This window comes from Siphateles boraxobius, unplaced genomic scaffold, assembly GCF_051911475.1.
Source record: "Siphateles boraxobius isolate OS27281-9 unplaced genomic scaffold, OSU_SipBor_1 9, whole genome shotgun sequence".
NCBI lineage: Eukaryota > Metazoa > Chordata > Actinopteri > Cypriniformes > Leuciscidae > Siphateles > Siphateles boraxobius.
In genome coordinates, this window is record NW_027509219.1 from 30,309,370 (window position 1) to 30,324,255 (window position 14,886).

Consider the following 14,886-nt stretch of genomic DNA (forward strand, 5'->3'; position numbering starts at 1 on the left):
TATATAGCGCCTTCCCATAACTCAAGGACGCTTTATAATTGACCTACAACAAGAAAAGAGTAACAACAACAATTAAATAATACAAACTATAGAATATAAGCACAAGAATATTAAATAGACAAAAGAAAGGCATTGCATAAACATGGTAGCAATTTTCAACATAATACAACAGAAACAAACAACAGAACACCATGTAGGCATATCACTCAGTTAATATTTAAACTCCGAAATATGATTAGATAGATAGATAGATAGATAGATAGATAGATAGATAGATAGATAGATAGATAGATAGATAGATAGATAGATAGATAGATAGATAGATAACCTACCTCAAGCCAGCAGGTGGCATTAACTGCTCACACTGAGAGCGTGGTGGTATTGTGGGAATGAAAAATGTTTCTCTGAAGTGCAGGAGGAGGCGGAGACTCGCTGCCGTATGACTTTAGTCGCCTTCAATAACGATTCCACAAAGTACAGGGACACTGCTGCACTTAGCCTACATCTAGTGAGAGAAACATTACATTCTCGCGGAATATCAGTGTGCAATCATCCTCTTTCTCTATCTGAAAGCAAAATAGACCCCCACCTTAGAAGACAAAGGTAAGATATTTTTAAAATAATGTTTATTGCGACGTAACCTGTCTGAACCTGTCAGATGGACATACACCTGTACCTGCCACCAGTTCACCGGTGTGTTCTTCCGCTCTCGTGTAGGCAAGACGTCATATTTGACATATTAATGTGTTGACTTAAATGAAATATTTTAGTTATGCATAGTAGGAAAAAACTTTAAGCAACGTATTAACCCAATTAAAATAATTTGACACATTATAAACTCATCTTGTTATATTTGTTCATAGCAAAATCATGACAGACTATTTTTACATTTCAAGATTTTACCTTTTACTCTCTGAGAATGTCAAAAAATTACGTAATAGTATCGCAGGGAAGAGGTTTCTTAGAAATATTGCGAGATTTTGACAGGCGTGGATGTCGAGTACATCTTAAAACCTAGTGTGCTGTCTGTCTACTATGGTGAACGTGATTTCAGCAACAACAACAAAATAAAAAAAAATGTTGCTCACAACCAGGGATATGTGCTTCTACATCAATTTTATTAATCTACATTTTAAGGATAAGTTATGAGTAGGGTTAGGTTTAGGGGTAGGGATATTGGACTACATTTTCAGACTAGAATGTTGTTCCAGGATCAACAAAATATGTTGATGCAGGAACATCCCTTACACAAATTAACCATGGCTTTGCTACACTAGTTTAACCATGGTTGTAAAACTGTGGTTATACAAATGGTTACTACACTTTTACTATAATATAACCATGGTTGAATTTTGTTTTCATGTTTGCATGTTTTTATAATCTTTCAAGGGTCCCTTATTTAAAAATCACACATAAACAAAAAATAAATAATAAATTCAAGTAGGGGAGACCTGGGCTAGTTGTCACATATGTATTGGCACAAAAGGTAAATCTGTGTTCAGTGAACTGTATAATTTATCTCTGAGCAATAACAGTGAATATTGTAAATAGCTTTTTTTTTGTCAAGTCACCTTTATTTATATAGCGCTTTATACAATACAGATTGAGTCAAAGCAGCTTTTCAGTGATTACAGGAAAATTATGCAATTCGGGCTGTTTTTCAGCTGAGGTCAGTTCAGACATTTTGTAGTCGAGTTTTTAAGGTATATGCATATACAGAAAATGTATAGGTCTCTTCATATTGATTGATCCTTTATAATGTCAGTGGGATAGAACACAATAACTAAATACATATTTCTGAATATCCAGATTGAATATAATCTGGTCCTATTACTGAAACGTACTGTGTGTTATGAGAAAAGTCATAAAGAACATATTGAATTGTTATTGCCTATAATTTACCGGATCAAATGAGGTTATGAGAAAAGTCTTATAACTTTTAGCAATGTTGAAAATAACCCTGACTGGGCAGTTGTTTAGACAAGCTTTGTACCTGGAGGCACAAAATCATATGACAGCCAAGAACAATGAGAGGAAGAAGAAATATTCATCTAGTGTTTGGTTGCGAAGCGCAGTGTCTCTTGTGTGGATCCTTTTCCAGGTGGTTGTTTGCAAAAGCGTTCTGCAGCTGTACTGAATTGCATAAATCTGTGTCAGATGTTTGCACTTTTGTGCAAAATAGCCTGGTAGCAACTTTTTCTTCATTAACACAAATATGAGATATGTTCAGAATAGAATATTAACATAACAGTCTCACTATTTCTGCAGTCTATATGTATACTGTCCATAGAATGCATAAAGAGGTGAAGGTTTGTCTAGTATTAGTAATAATATATTGTAGTTTAGCAAAGCATCAATAACATCTCTTTTTATGACTCACCATTTGTCTGACTAAAGTTTTATTTTCTTACACAAAATTGAATAAAAAAATAGCCTATTTGATTACTGCATGCCACTCATGTGCAACATGATGAGGTTGTACTTCATGTTCTTTTTGATTCTCAAGTTTTATCTGTATCCCAGTCCTCTGTCAGATCAATAAGCCACGTCATTTCATTTCATTTTAATCTTTCTGGGGCCTTTCAAAGCTGCAGCTGAATGATGAACAGCAGTCGTGACCGGCGGTCTCACTCCCATGCACATTTTTTTATTGCTCCCACAGTGGCATGCTACATTCCTCCCTAGTATCCAGACTGCAGACAGCCACTAGACAGACTGACCATGAGCAGTTTGACCACCTCTCATATAAGAAATAAGATCAGTTTTATTTAACTAAGCTGCTCTTAGATCAGTACAGAAGAGCTGAGATGGCATGTGACATTGATGTGTAAAATACTCCCTGGCTGGATTATGAACTTTTGACTAAAAGAAGTTTTGGTCACATGATATCAAGATTAGTATGCGTTCAATGGATGTGTTAAATGTAGAGGACAAATTCTGAGTATGGGTTACCATAGTTGACCTTCATGTCACGTCACTTTTTCTCCTTTTCCATCTCAAAACCTATTCTGCTCACAGGTGATCGGAGGATAGTGCATGCTCTTGCGCTTTGTTGGAAGATGTTGTTTGTTGGTGATTTTTGTTAAATAAATGTTTTCAGTTTAATATGTTGCAGGGCAGTCTCATTTATTGATAACAAATAATATTGATGATAATAAATGATATAATAATATTGGGCTTGTTTTTGAAGCTGCGGTTGCTTATTTGTCTTGCGAGAGTTGGCAACACTGCTTGTGAATATTGTTCTATGGTGTTAAATTGCTAGTACACTTACAGTAGGACTGCAGTGTTTGAATGTACTTTACTGAGCAGTAAAAAGAGCACAAATTGCTCTGTTAAGTTGCAGTAGGCGATTTCTGAGAAACAGTGTTAATATTTGAAATCCACCCAAACAAACACACCCTCCATTCATTGCTCCGCCCCCAAAATGCTCTTTATCACATGTCTCTTTATCATAGCTGAAGTGAAGCAAAATAGTGCAATAATAAAGAAGATGACGAACGAATTACTAAGAAGAACAAAAATGTAACATACATCACACAAGACTATATGCAAGCAAGAGTTCATTGTTAGTCGCCAGCAGTACACCAGCTCCAGACAAACAATGACAAACTTTATATATAAATGGAAATTACTATAGCAAACATTACAACAATGTTACTCACATATGGAGCAGAAACAACACAACCTCAGCATCCGTTTTCAGGCCTTCTCGCTAAGGTCTCTCCAGCACGGGAAAGCTTTTCCTAATATTAACACAGGTTCTAAAGCCATTACCTGATCATAACCCTTCTTTTACCAGTGATATTTCTAAACTTTTCTCTTTCTTCCATCTCTCTTTCTACAGTCGTTCTTCAAATCTCCCTCTTGCTCTCTCCTCCCTCATCATGAGTGTACACGCCCCTTACTGCTCATTGGCTACAAGTGTTGTGGTGCTCGGTCCCGATCCACTTTCAACAGCATTTCTCAGAAATTGCTTACTGCACCTTTAAACAGCCTATAAGGCTACTGTGATTGGGCTCAGTGTCGATTCAAAATTCTGTCTAAAAATGCAAAGCAGAATAAAAATCAAACTAAGATATGCATCTCTGAGCCACTTCAGCCCCCCCGCAGCACAAGTGGCAGCTCTAATGCATGTTTGGTACTGTGTAAATTAAATGCAGCATTAAACTGTGTTATTGTCATAACAGAGCATTTTTATTTATGTATTTAGATAAATGATAAATAGATTTATTTAATTGTATAATTTAATACATTTTTTTATATTCATAATTTTATATTTAAAAAATATTTTAAATATTTTTTTTTATTTTTTTTTTAATGATTTAAAATGTAGCCTATAATAGACATCCATTTAAAATAATTTAAAAAAATTATAATTTTATAATTGTACTATGTATGGCCAAGCAGGGAGAGTGGATGAGATGGGAGAGTGTGGAACAACGCAAAATGGGCTGGCAAGACCTTTGGTCAATGGAAGAGAGTAGGATCAGTTTCCTTATTAGGTCAACATATGATGTTCTCCCATCACCGCAGAACCTAAACCTCTGGGTAGGAGAGGATCCATCTTGTCCTTTGTGTTCATCACCTGCCACATTAAGGCACATTTTGACAGGATGTAAGGTGGCTCTTAGCCAGGGTCGGTTTACTTGGCGCCATGACCAAGTATTGCGATGTTTGGCTTTAGCATTGGAAGGCAAGCGTAGAATGACCAATAAATTGCCGCCTGTTCTAGCAAAACATTACACGCAGAAGACAATATTCCTCCGCCCAGGCGAGCAACCACCAAGAAAAGGTGCTAACACCAATTCTCGCCCAGGACAACTGGAAGCTGCTAGGGACTGGAAGATGCTGGTTGATCTTGATCAACGGCTTATTTTTCCACCTGAGATTGCCACCACTAACCTACGACCAGATATTGTTTTGTGGTCTGGATCAGCACGCATTGTTCAACTGATAGAGTTAACAGTGCCATGGGAGGATGCGGTAGATGAGGCATATGAGAGGAAGAAACTGCGGTATGCTCATCTGGCCACTGAAGCAGAACAGCGAGGATGGAGAGTCCAGGTTTATCCAGTGGAAGTGGGTTGTCGTGGTTTTGTGGCACACTCTACAACCCGGTTCCTCAGAGACGTCGGATTCAGTGGCCAAGACTTGCGTCGTACAGTAAAGAACTTATCTGAAGCAGCAGAAAGGAGCAGCAACTGGCTGTGGTTGAGACGGAAAGATTCTAGCTGGCTGTGTACAGGCCGCCATGCTACGGTTTCGTAGAATTCTTGAAAACTTGAAAGGTCTGTTGGTTTATTTGTATAGGTTGTATAGTATTTACAGTCATTACGTTCCTGTGTATATTGCGTGAATGACGGGTGGTTGGGCAGATATTGTGTTTTGCGGTAGGTGGTATGCCATACGGAACCGTTGCCACTGAAACTGCATATTAACGCACCAGTGGGGCTCGACAGCCTTAGTCAAACGGGTTGGCGCGTATGGTTGGGTTGCGGAGAGATTGTGAGATTGTGGTTAGGTCTCAGCAGCAACTGTTGGTTTATTTGTATAGGTTGTATAGTATTTACAGTCATTACGTTCCTGTATATATTGCGTGAATGACGGGTGGTTGGGCAGATATTGTGTTTTGTGGTAGATGGTATGCCATACGGAACCGTTGCCACTGAAACGGCATATTAACGCACCAGTGGGGCTCGACAGCCTTAGTCAAACGGGTTGGCGCGTATGATTGGGTTGCGGTGAGATTGTGGTTAGGTCTCAGCAGCAACTGTTGGTTTATTTGTATAGGTTGTATAGTATTCACAGTCATTACGTTCCTGTGTATATTGCGTGGATGACGGGTGGTTGGGCAGATATTGTGTTTTGTGGTAGGTGGTATGCCATACGGAACCGTTGCCACTGAAACTGCATATTAACGCACCAGTGGGGCTCGACAGCCTTAGTCAAACGGGTTGGCGCGTATGGTTGGGTTGCGGAGAGATTGTGAGATTGTGGTTAGGTCTCAGCAGCAAGAGGGAAGTAGAGGTCAGTAAGCTGGGCTGAGTTGAGTGGGGGACGGAGGGGGGTGACTCTGGGACGCCAGAGTCACTGTCGAGCCCTCTTGAGGTGTCGTGGGCTAGTCGACGAAACACTGAGGACGGAAGGTGCCCACCTGAAGACCCTAGTGATGTTCCCTACTCCGCTCAATCCAGAGGGTTGTTATGGGGGGACCGCACTGTGGTTGCAGCCGTTGTGTGTGCTGACGCGCAATACACTGAATTAACACCAGACAGAAAATTCACGTCACCAGATGGAAAGAATGGATGGAGAAGCATAGGTTACTGTAAAGCTACGTCTTAGTTGGTGATTATCTTGGCGAAAGCCGAGTACAAATCAGCATGAAGTTTTAACATCTACTCTCGTGTAATGGAAATCATGTAATTTCTTTTTTTATATTCATCATTTTATATTTTAAAATTACTTTAAAAGTTAAAATTAATTTTTTTAATGTATTTATTTTAAAATTATTTTTAATTTATAATAGACATTAGTTTAAAATAATTTCTGTCATTAATATAATATCATTTTTTATTAATGCCCCTCTGCAGCATTAAATAGTGTAAATGCAACTTTTTTTGTATGCCACTTCAGATGCAGGATTAGTTGATCAATTTGCAGCTAAGCAGTGTCACTTTATTCATTAGTGTAGTGTAATGTTTATTCAATAGTTTAGTGTAAACCTGAGAAAACTAAAAGACTGCGATTTGCATTGGATTTCTTATTCTTTCACGTAGCTATCACTGCTAGGTTTACTGAGCCAGTGCTTTTGAATGTGAAATCAGCAGATGCAAATGTGTCAGCAAAAAACACATTCACAGCATCATGGCTATCTTTCCCTCTAAACCTGTGTGTAAGTCTCCCTTGAAGAATAGCATAACAAAACCTGTGATGGCGCATAGCTGAACAACCACAATGTCACACTGTTCTTGAATATAAACTTACATATGACTCAATTAATTGTGACTCCAGTACTAGCTGGAAAGGACATTTCTCCCATTGACCCAATGAAAAAAAAAGTGAGGTTTTCATTTGACAAGTTATATAACCTGAGGTTGTTTCAGCCTGTAGGCTATTTATCAGGCGGTCATGATCACTTGTCTTGTGACATTTGTAAAAGCATAATGAAATGCATTCTTGAACGTTACTGACCTTGAATATGTCTTCTTTTATTTTGTATGTGACAATAATAGCTTGTTTGAAAATTACTTTATGTTTTAGTCAATCTGTTTAAAGAGTAAATAGTTCACTCACTGGAAATAGTAAAATAGGAGTGCGAAATAGTTCCGGATCCACTATAAGTCTCTCCATAATAAGCCTTGTAAAAGATGTTCTGAGTAGTTTGGTCACATGGCATGCTTATACTGTTTGGCATCAAGTCTTGCATGACTTCTCAATCGCAAAAAAAAATTAATTGAACACAGCCATGGATCAAATTCGAGAGCTTAATTACATTTACATGTAACAGTGAATTATTTAATTGTTTTCTCTGTTTACATTTTTTACCTATCATATTTTTGCAGTTCTGTTTAGTGACGCTAATTGTGCATAAATTATACACTCCATCCTTCATCTATCCAAGTTTTTTTTTGTTTCAGAAGAATAATTTTCCAAAAATGAAATGAGAATGAACAAATAATAACAGACTTTGTTGTTTTTCTGAAATATTCCATTAAAGACACCATGAAACAGAAGTTCTGATAGTTTTTCTTCCCTACTGTGATGTATATTAGAGTGAAACTCTATCCATGGACTTGATTTTGTCCATGAGGAATTGATTGGATGGTTGTGGTTTTCTATTGGTCGATCTCATGTGACTCACAGGTTGTCCCTCCCTCACACCGAACACATCATCAGAGAAGAGATGTCGCTACAAGAGGGAGGGAGAGTTATTTTAATGAAAGATTTTGTGGGCACATGAATTAAAATAAAATAAGGATGTGCACTGATAAATCATTTATAATAAATACATAGTGCAACATTCAATAAAACAAATAAGGATTCTGATTTCATGGTGACTTTAGTACTCAGTGTTTTTTTGTTTGCTTGTTTTTTTATAGATGTGAGAATCCCTAATTGCCTTTGCAAGCACCACTATGACTTAGTTAAAAGTGCAGAGTGATTACTCAGACTACAGTGGGAGGGCAATCCCACCCTGTCATGCAAAGCCTGTCAATGAGCTTGTTGTGGTGATTGGCTACTTTATGTGTAGGACTGAACCAACATTCTCACATTTAGTGTTAAATGTCAGACAGCAGTGCATGTTAACTGTTTGGAGGCATTGTGGGGTAGAGACGAACGGAACTGCAGGCAATGTTGTTGATCTCACAGGTTTCATAACAACAATGGAATCTAGACATGTATTTCCTGTTCTTTTGATTTTCCAAAAAAGCATCAATGGCCTCCAATGGCAACGTGTCCCCCACCAGGCAACAACAGGCTCCTGGAAAGGCTCTTATTGTCAAATAGTACAGTCTGAGGGAGTTATTAGTCCCTTGCATGGTAGGGGTTGGCCATGGGACCTTTTGTTTTAGTTACGATGATCAAGCTCAAACATCTCATATACCATATGCCTCTCTATAAGGCAAATGAGAGTTTGCTTAATATCTTTGTGGAAAGTATGATACATTTTTTAGGTCTCTTTGAGGAATAGAAAGTTCAAAAGAACAGCATTTATTTGAAATAGAAATATTTTGTAACATTATAAATGTCTATACGGTCACCTCTGATCTTACTGAATAAAAGTATTCAATTCTTTCAAAAATATAATCTTTCTGACCCCAAGCTTTTGAATGGTAGTGTATTGACTGTCACGGCAGATGTCTTCTTTGAGGATCTCATGGAATGGTTATGGCCATATGTACTGATTCAACTTAAATGATCACAGAGGTCATTTAATTCCATGTCTTCTTCACAACTTCCTGTCTGCAACATGCACAGTAAAGGGAAGGACATAATGGTTTTCTTATCACAGGTCTGGACCTCAGCCAGAGTGAGAGTGGAACAGCGGGTCCAACTCCATCCTGGGTACACCATTATCAGATAGCAGTGATAAAAGTGTATAAAGAGACTTATTATGTGCCTGTGGTAGACCTCTACCTTCCATATCTTTCAGCTATGCCTCATTGACTTTCAAAACATTTTTGTTTTATCCCTGGAGAGTTAAGTGAATAATTATTCTTTCTTTTTCATTATTTTAAATGAGAATCACTGTTATGTTTGTGTTTCTGCTGAGGAATTTTGACTTATTTTTATATTTTAGTCAGAAACCAACTTTATGTTGCCCTTTGTGTTTTTGACTCAATAAAAATAACCATTTCGTAATAGTCATTCGTTCTCCATTCAAACAGACTACACATGATGCCCTGAATATGTCTGATTTTTCTAGAAAGAACTGGCTTATACGATTCATTAGTTCATTATTCGGACTACTGGTTGCACTGCATGGTTTTGATTCACTTAAAAGGACTGATTCATAAGAGTAATTCATTCTGGAATCGGAATACACAGGATGCCACTTAAAAGGACTGATTCATAAGAGTAATTCATTGTGGAATCGGAATACACAGGATGCACTTTGTGCGTTTGATTCACTAAAAAGAACCGGTTTATAATATTCATTCGTTCAGGAATTGGACTACAGTGGATACGCTGTATGTTTGATTCACTAAAAAGAACTGGTTCATAATTGGTTAATTTTAAAATCAGACTAAACTGTTTGTGTTCAACTCCAGTTTTAGACATACACTTGCAAACTTCCTTAAGCACTTCCCCTTGGGGAGGACCTACCGCCATTGCAACATAGTTACTGTGGTTTTCTGTGCTCATTGCATCCGGAAAGTGTTATTAAAAATGTACAGAAATGCAATTCTTTGTTGCCAAATTTAGTTAGGACACAGGGAGAATTCCAAATGCATCTTTGCTTCCTTAAAGGGCACTTCGGGAAGGGGACGCCATTTGTAGGGGCGTTCCAAACTAAAGTGAACGACTGAATTATTTCACAAAGGGCCCTTCACAAATCCGTTAGCGAAGGGAATATGAAATGGTCACGCATAAACAGAATAATTCAAGTTGTTTGTTTTGCTGTGATATATTACACACATTTTCTTCATGCATTTCGTACTAAGTAAAAAAAAAAAAACTTTAATAGATAAGAAATGTGTTTAATGCTTTACATATTTAATGCTTAACTTATAAAGTCAAGAGCAGATCGGAAACACACACACATAAAGCATGTTTTAAAAACATAATTATGAATGTACATTTATTTGTATCATATTAGCAGCAATAATAAGATATTCCCATTGTCACTGCTTAGTGTTGTCGTGGTAAAATTCCATGTGAAGCTAAATGTCATGGTCCCTTTCATTGCTCCCTTTCACCAAATGCTTTCCAAACGGCTTCATTATGACACACAAGTACCCTGCCCACAGTGTACCACTTCAGGTTGGATGGCACAGACATAACTTTAGCCTATTTGCCCTCTTGAGTACTGCAACCCTTGCGAAAATGCTTGGGTAAAGTATGTTGATGGCATCTCTCAGGCTGTTTATTTTCTCTCGTTTGACTTTCAGAGCAAATCACTCTGTCCTTGCTGCAAGTCGAGTCTTTCAGCAGTTAGTCTGCTTGATCACCTGTCTCACGCTGAGTTGAACTCGCTCAGAATAGTAAATATAAATGTAGCCTGAATGTCATCCCTTTCGTTTACTCTTTGCTCCTTTTCTTTATCTTGCACTTCCTCCTCCTGACACTCCCCTGCTGCTCCTCAGAGCTCTTAAGATAAGCTCCACAGCAGAGCTGAATAAAATAGCATTTTCTTTTTGAGAGGAGAGAGAGAGGACTGGAAATGATGGGGAGGTTATCACCTAATGTCATGAGTTGGATTCAAACCATGTGTTATTTACATTGAGACACATTATAGTTTTTTATTAATATTTTAAATTAGTTTTTATTTTTTCCTTTGTTTGTCATTTGTATTAGTTCTGTCATGACAACTGTCGGAGAGATTGGTACAGTAATAGAGATTGGCATGGTAATGGAAATGGCAATGTTAATTTATTTGGTCTTGGTGGAATAGATCTGCTACACTGCTGCTGCTGCAGAGCAAGTACAGAGACTTGCTACCGCCAATACATTCATTGACATTGCTGTGAGCATGTAAGGCATGCTGCTGCTGCTGCACATGTAACATAATAACCCCCGTAGCAGATCTATACAGGTGGAGCTGGGGAAGTTGGAGGGTTTCTGAAAGCGCGCTACAGGCTCCTAACAATAACACTACCGGTATATGTTTGAATGTTGAGCCGCAGCTCATTGGCCGCTGATGGAACAGCTACCAATCAGCTGTGCGATCTATGTAGATAATGATGTGATCGCTACCAAATGAGTTAAAGACCTATTAGCCTGCACCATCTAGAGTTTCGTGCCAGAACTAGGTCTTTATTGTTTTTTAAAGGTCTACATTGTTTAGAATCATTTTTATTTCAGTTTTAGTTATTTTCGTACATAAAGCTCAAAGAAAATTAGATATGTTTTGTATTTGTTTTTATTCGAAAAAATGTTTTAGTTATAATTTAGTTATATTTACTATAATAACCCTGATTAAAGGGACATTGTGTAGGAATTTCTCTCATCTAGCGGTGAAATTGTATTTTGCATTCAAACGAATTGTGCTCTCCAGCACCTCGCTTTTTCAAATGCGTGTTGCAACTATGGCAGCTGTTATGTACCAAAAAGCTATGACAGGATGTCTTCTAATAGCACTTCGTCGAGTTTTCCTTCGGGTTAACAGGTTTGTTATTTCAAACAAACTGCAACTTGACACAACGAACAAACGAATGTTACAGTATGAATAATAACACTGCAATGCAGCCTTTTAAACTTGCCGGGGCAGTGACAAGCGCCTCTCACTGCTCTGCTCCTCCGTTTCTCCTGCTTTCAGCTGGCTCTGAACGAAAATGCGTTGGCCTAGTACTTTTTGACCCTCTCTGCTATTATAGTTTTTCAAGATGGCGGAACGACATGGAAGCCTCCGTGGACCTACCCGTCACATGTATATAAAGATAAAAAATTCTTTGTTTACGAGGATAAGTCAGATAATTTGCAGAGGTATTTGTACACCATTGAGGACATATTTATGAATAAAAATATTGATTTTAGATAATAAAATACCTAAAAAACTACACATTGTACCTTTAAAACATCACGTGAAGACCACCAATTTTTTACACATTCAGATGTTTGATTCTTTATGCATCTGTTATCATCTTGTTTATGAATTGCTTGTCAAGTCACATATATTTCTATTGTTTTATACAAAATTATTGTTTAAAAACAGCTTCACAGTATTAAACAAGAAAATAACTGTTAATATTTGGCAAAATTCATCTTTGGTTTTTAAATTACTGAAATTTCAGCTTGTATTCACAGCAGCCTTTTTTAGTCTTCTCTCATTCATTTGACTGGGGAAATAAGTCAGCTTTGGATTTTATCTGGATTTTTTGTATCTTTTTTGTTGCTTTTTTAAAGGAAAAGGAAAAGGAAAGAAAAATACTTTTTGTAAAATTAGCCAAATCCATATTGGATATTTCTCTTCAGTTTTGCATATGCCTCCCCACTGACTTTATCTGTACAGTAATAATTAGTATTTATAGCTTCAATGTACACTGTACAAAGCTGTGCACAATGCAAAGCTGTGCATATTGTCCTACAAATTCTTCTAAAATGCCTTTAATAGCATCATATCCAATTACAGCTTTTAGCGGTGAAACTTCACACAGTACACTAACCCAGTTATGTAATCACTGTCACTGTATCCAATTAGCAAACTGAAGAAAGAACCTCCAGTCAGAACAAAGAGTGCATACGTGAGGCCTGTGCCGTGTTGGATACGGCCCTAATCCTGTTCTCTAGCTTTAAGCCCTTAATTACAATGAACAGAAATGGAATTTTGACCCCCAATAATTCTTTGGAACTGTTAAAAAGTTAAGTTTCCACATCAAAATGCTTAATAGTTGCTTCATGGCATCTATCAGCATAGTTAATCGTTATAATCAGTTCAACGAGTCAGTGTTTCCCCAATTCCTCATAGTTCCAACAAACATACGCAAACAGCATCGCAAAGTTGTGTGGTTGGAACGGAAGCTTTCAACCTGTGGTTAAAAGCATAGTTTCTTGTTTGCACGACATGTGGACCTAATAAATCCTTATCTTCTTGAGCAAAACAAACAAGTTGACATTCAGTACACTCTATTTAATTTACGTCTTTTAGTTTCTCAAGAGATTTAAACCGCCGTTTTTGAAGAGTGCGCATGTGCATATGAAGGAGCCTATGATTAAATATGAAAATAAAGCAAAATAACTGAGAAAAATTTGAATTAGTCCTCAGATGCCATGTCCATAATTTATAGCAAAAATTCTGGAAAAGTAAGATTTCAAAATGGATAATAGTAATAAGAATACTTTTTTGTGAAATAGTCGTGACTAGCGAATTGAATTCTTCAGCGATGCATCGTCCTATGGTAGTTAAGCAGCGAGTTACTGTACGTCATTGTATGGGAAACGCACCCAAGAGCGTTACTGATAGATTGGGAAAAGAGGTGCTGCAACTAAAAATATGTGAAAAAAAATGTTTTTTGAACATCCAAGTATGAAAACCTATAAACAAAAACAAGACTCTGTAAAAGGGCATAATATTGGCTCTTTAATGAATCTGAGGTAAAAAGAATTTGTATTATAATTCTTTAAAACTCATGTTTGCAAATTCAGTTAAAAATCTAAAAGCTAAAATGTACTTTAATGGTTGATGGCTCTAGAGGTTTTGAGAGAATGACCCCATAATGTTGAGACTCTCTTCAATCGGTGTACTAAATTGATTGTTTATTACCAGTCAAATCAGTCTGAATATTCAGGGGGTCGTGTGCCCCTCAGTGCCTGCGGTCGATACAGTACAGCCACTGTTTACAAGCACAGAACCTGGACTCATAGCAACCACAAAGAGAAGAATGACGAGAAGAAGAGGTACAGTAGATAAAGGGAGAGAGCGAAAGTGAGGATAGGTTTTTAAAGTGTTATGTTGATAGAAACCTAAGTGTTTTCTGTTCTCTGTCCTCTTAATATCTGGCACATGGTCACATATCTTTAATACCTTTAAAGGGCACTTGCCTCTTCTGAGAGCCCTTCATAATCTGTGTCTTTTCCACTGTCAGTGCTACATAATTTGTTTGTGCTTCTTACAATGAGACTATTGTTCTTAACTAAATAATAGAATAATGTCATATGCTGTATGTTAAACATTAAGTTTTATGTTTCAAGGGAGTTTGACGATCGTGGGACAGACTCTGCCCTGGGCTTGTTAACAGGTTAAAGGTGGAATGTAATACATGTAACTTTCTAGATATTTATGTAAACCAGATGTTGAGATTGACCATAACTTGCATTAGATGCTTTGCTAAATACAAATTATATTTGTTTAGCCATTTCTCAGACGGTTCAATATTGACTTGTGTATCACTAAATCATCTTATATTGACACTGCTTATATAATAATTTGGCTTTATTATAAAAGCAGTTATTCAAGTATATTCATAGACACAAGACTGTTCAAAAGTTTGGCGTCAGTACGATTTTTTTTTAAATAGTAATTTTAGGATTAAAAATAGGATTCATGAAATTGATAAATAAATAAAAAAGACAGGTAAGACATTTATAATGTTACAAATAATTTCTGTTTCACATAAATGGGCACCAAATCAGCATATTAGAATGATTTCTGAAGGATCATGTGACACTGAAGACTGGCGAAATGATGCTGAAAATTAAACTTTGCCATCACAGGAATAAATT

General features: G+C 37.1%; 1 protein-coding gene across 1 annotated transcript in view; it reads left to right on the forward strand.

Moving 5' to 3' along the window:
• Window positions 1–423: 423 nt before the first annotated feature.
• pip5k1bb (phosphatidylinositol-4-phosphate 5-kinase, type I, beta b) overlaps window positions 424–14,886 on the forward strand; it is a 41,584-nt gene continuing 27,121 nt past the window's right edge. The window contains exon 1 of the mRNA XM_077223630.1: window positions 424–603. The gene's annotated coding sequence lies outside the window, so the exon portion shown is untranslated. The remainder of the gene's footprint in view (window positions 604–14,886) is intronic.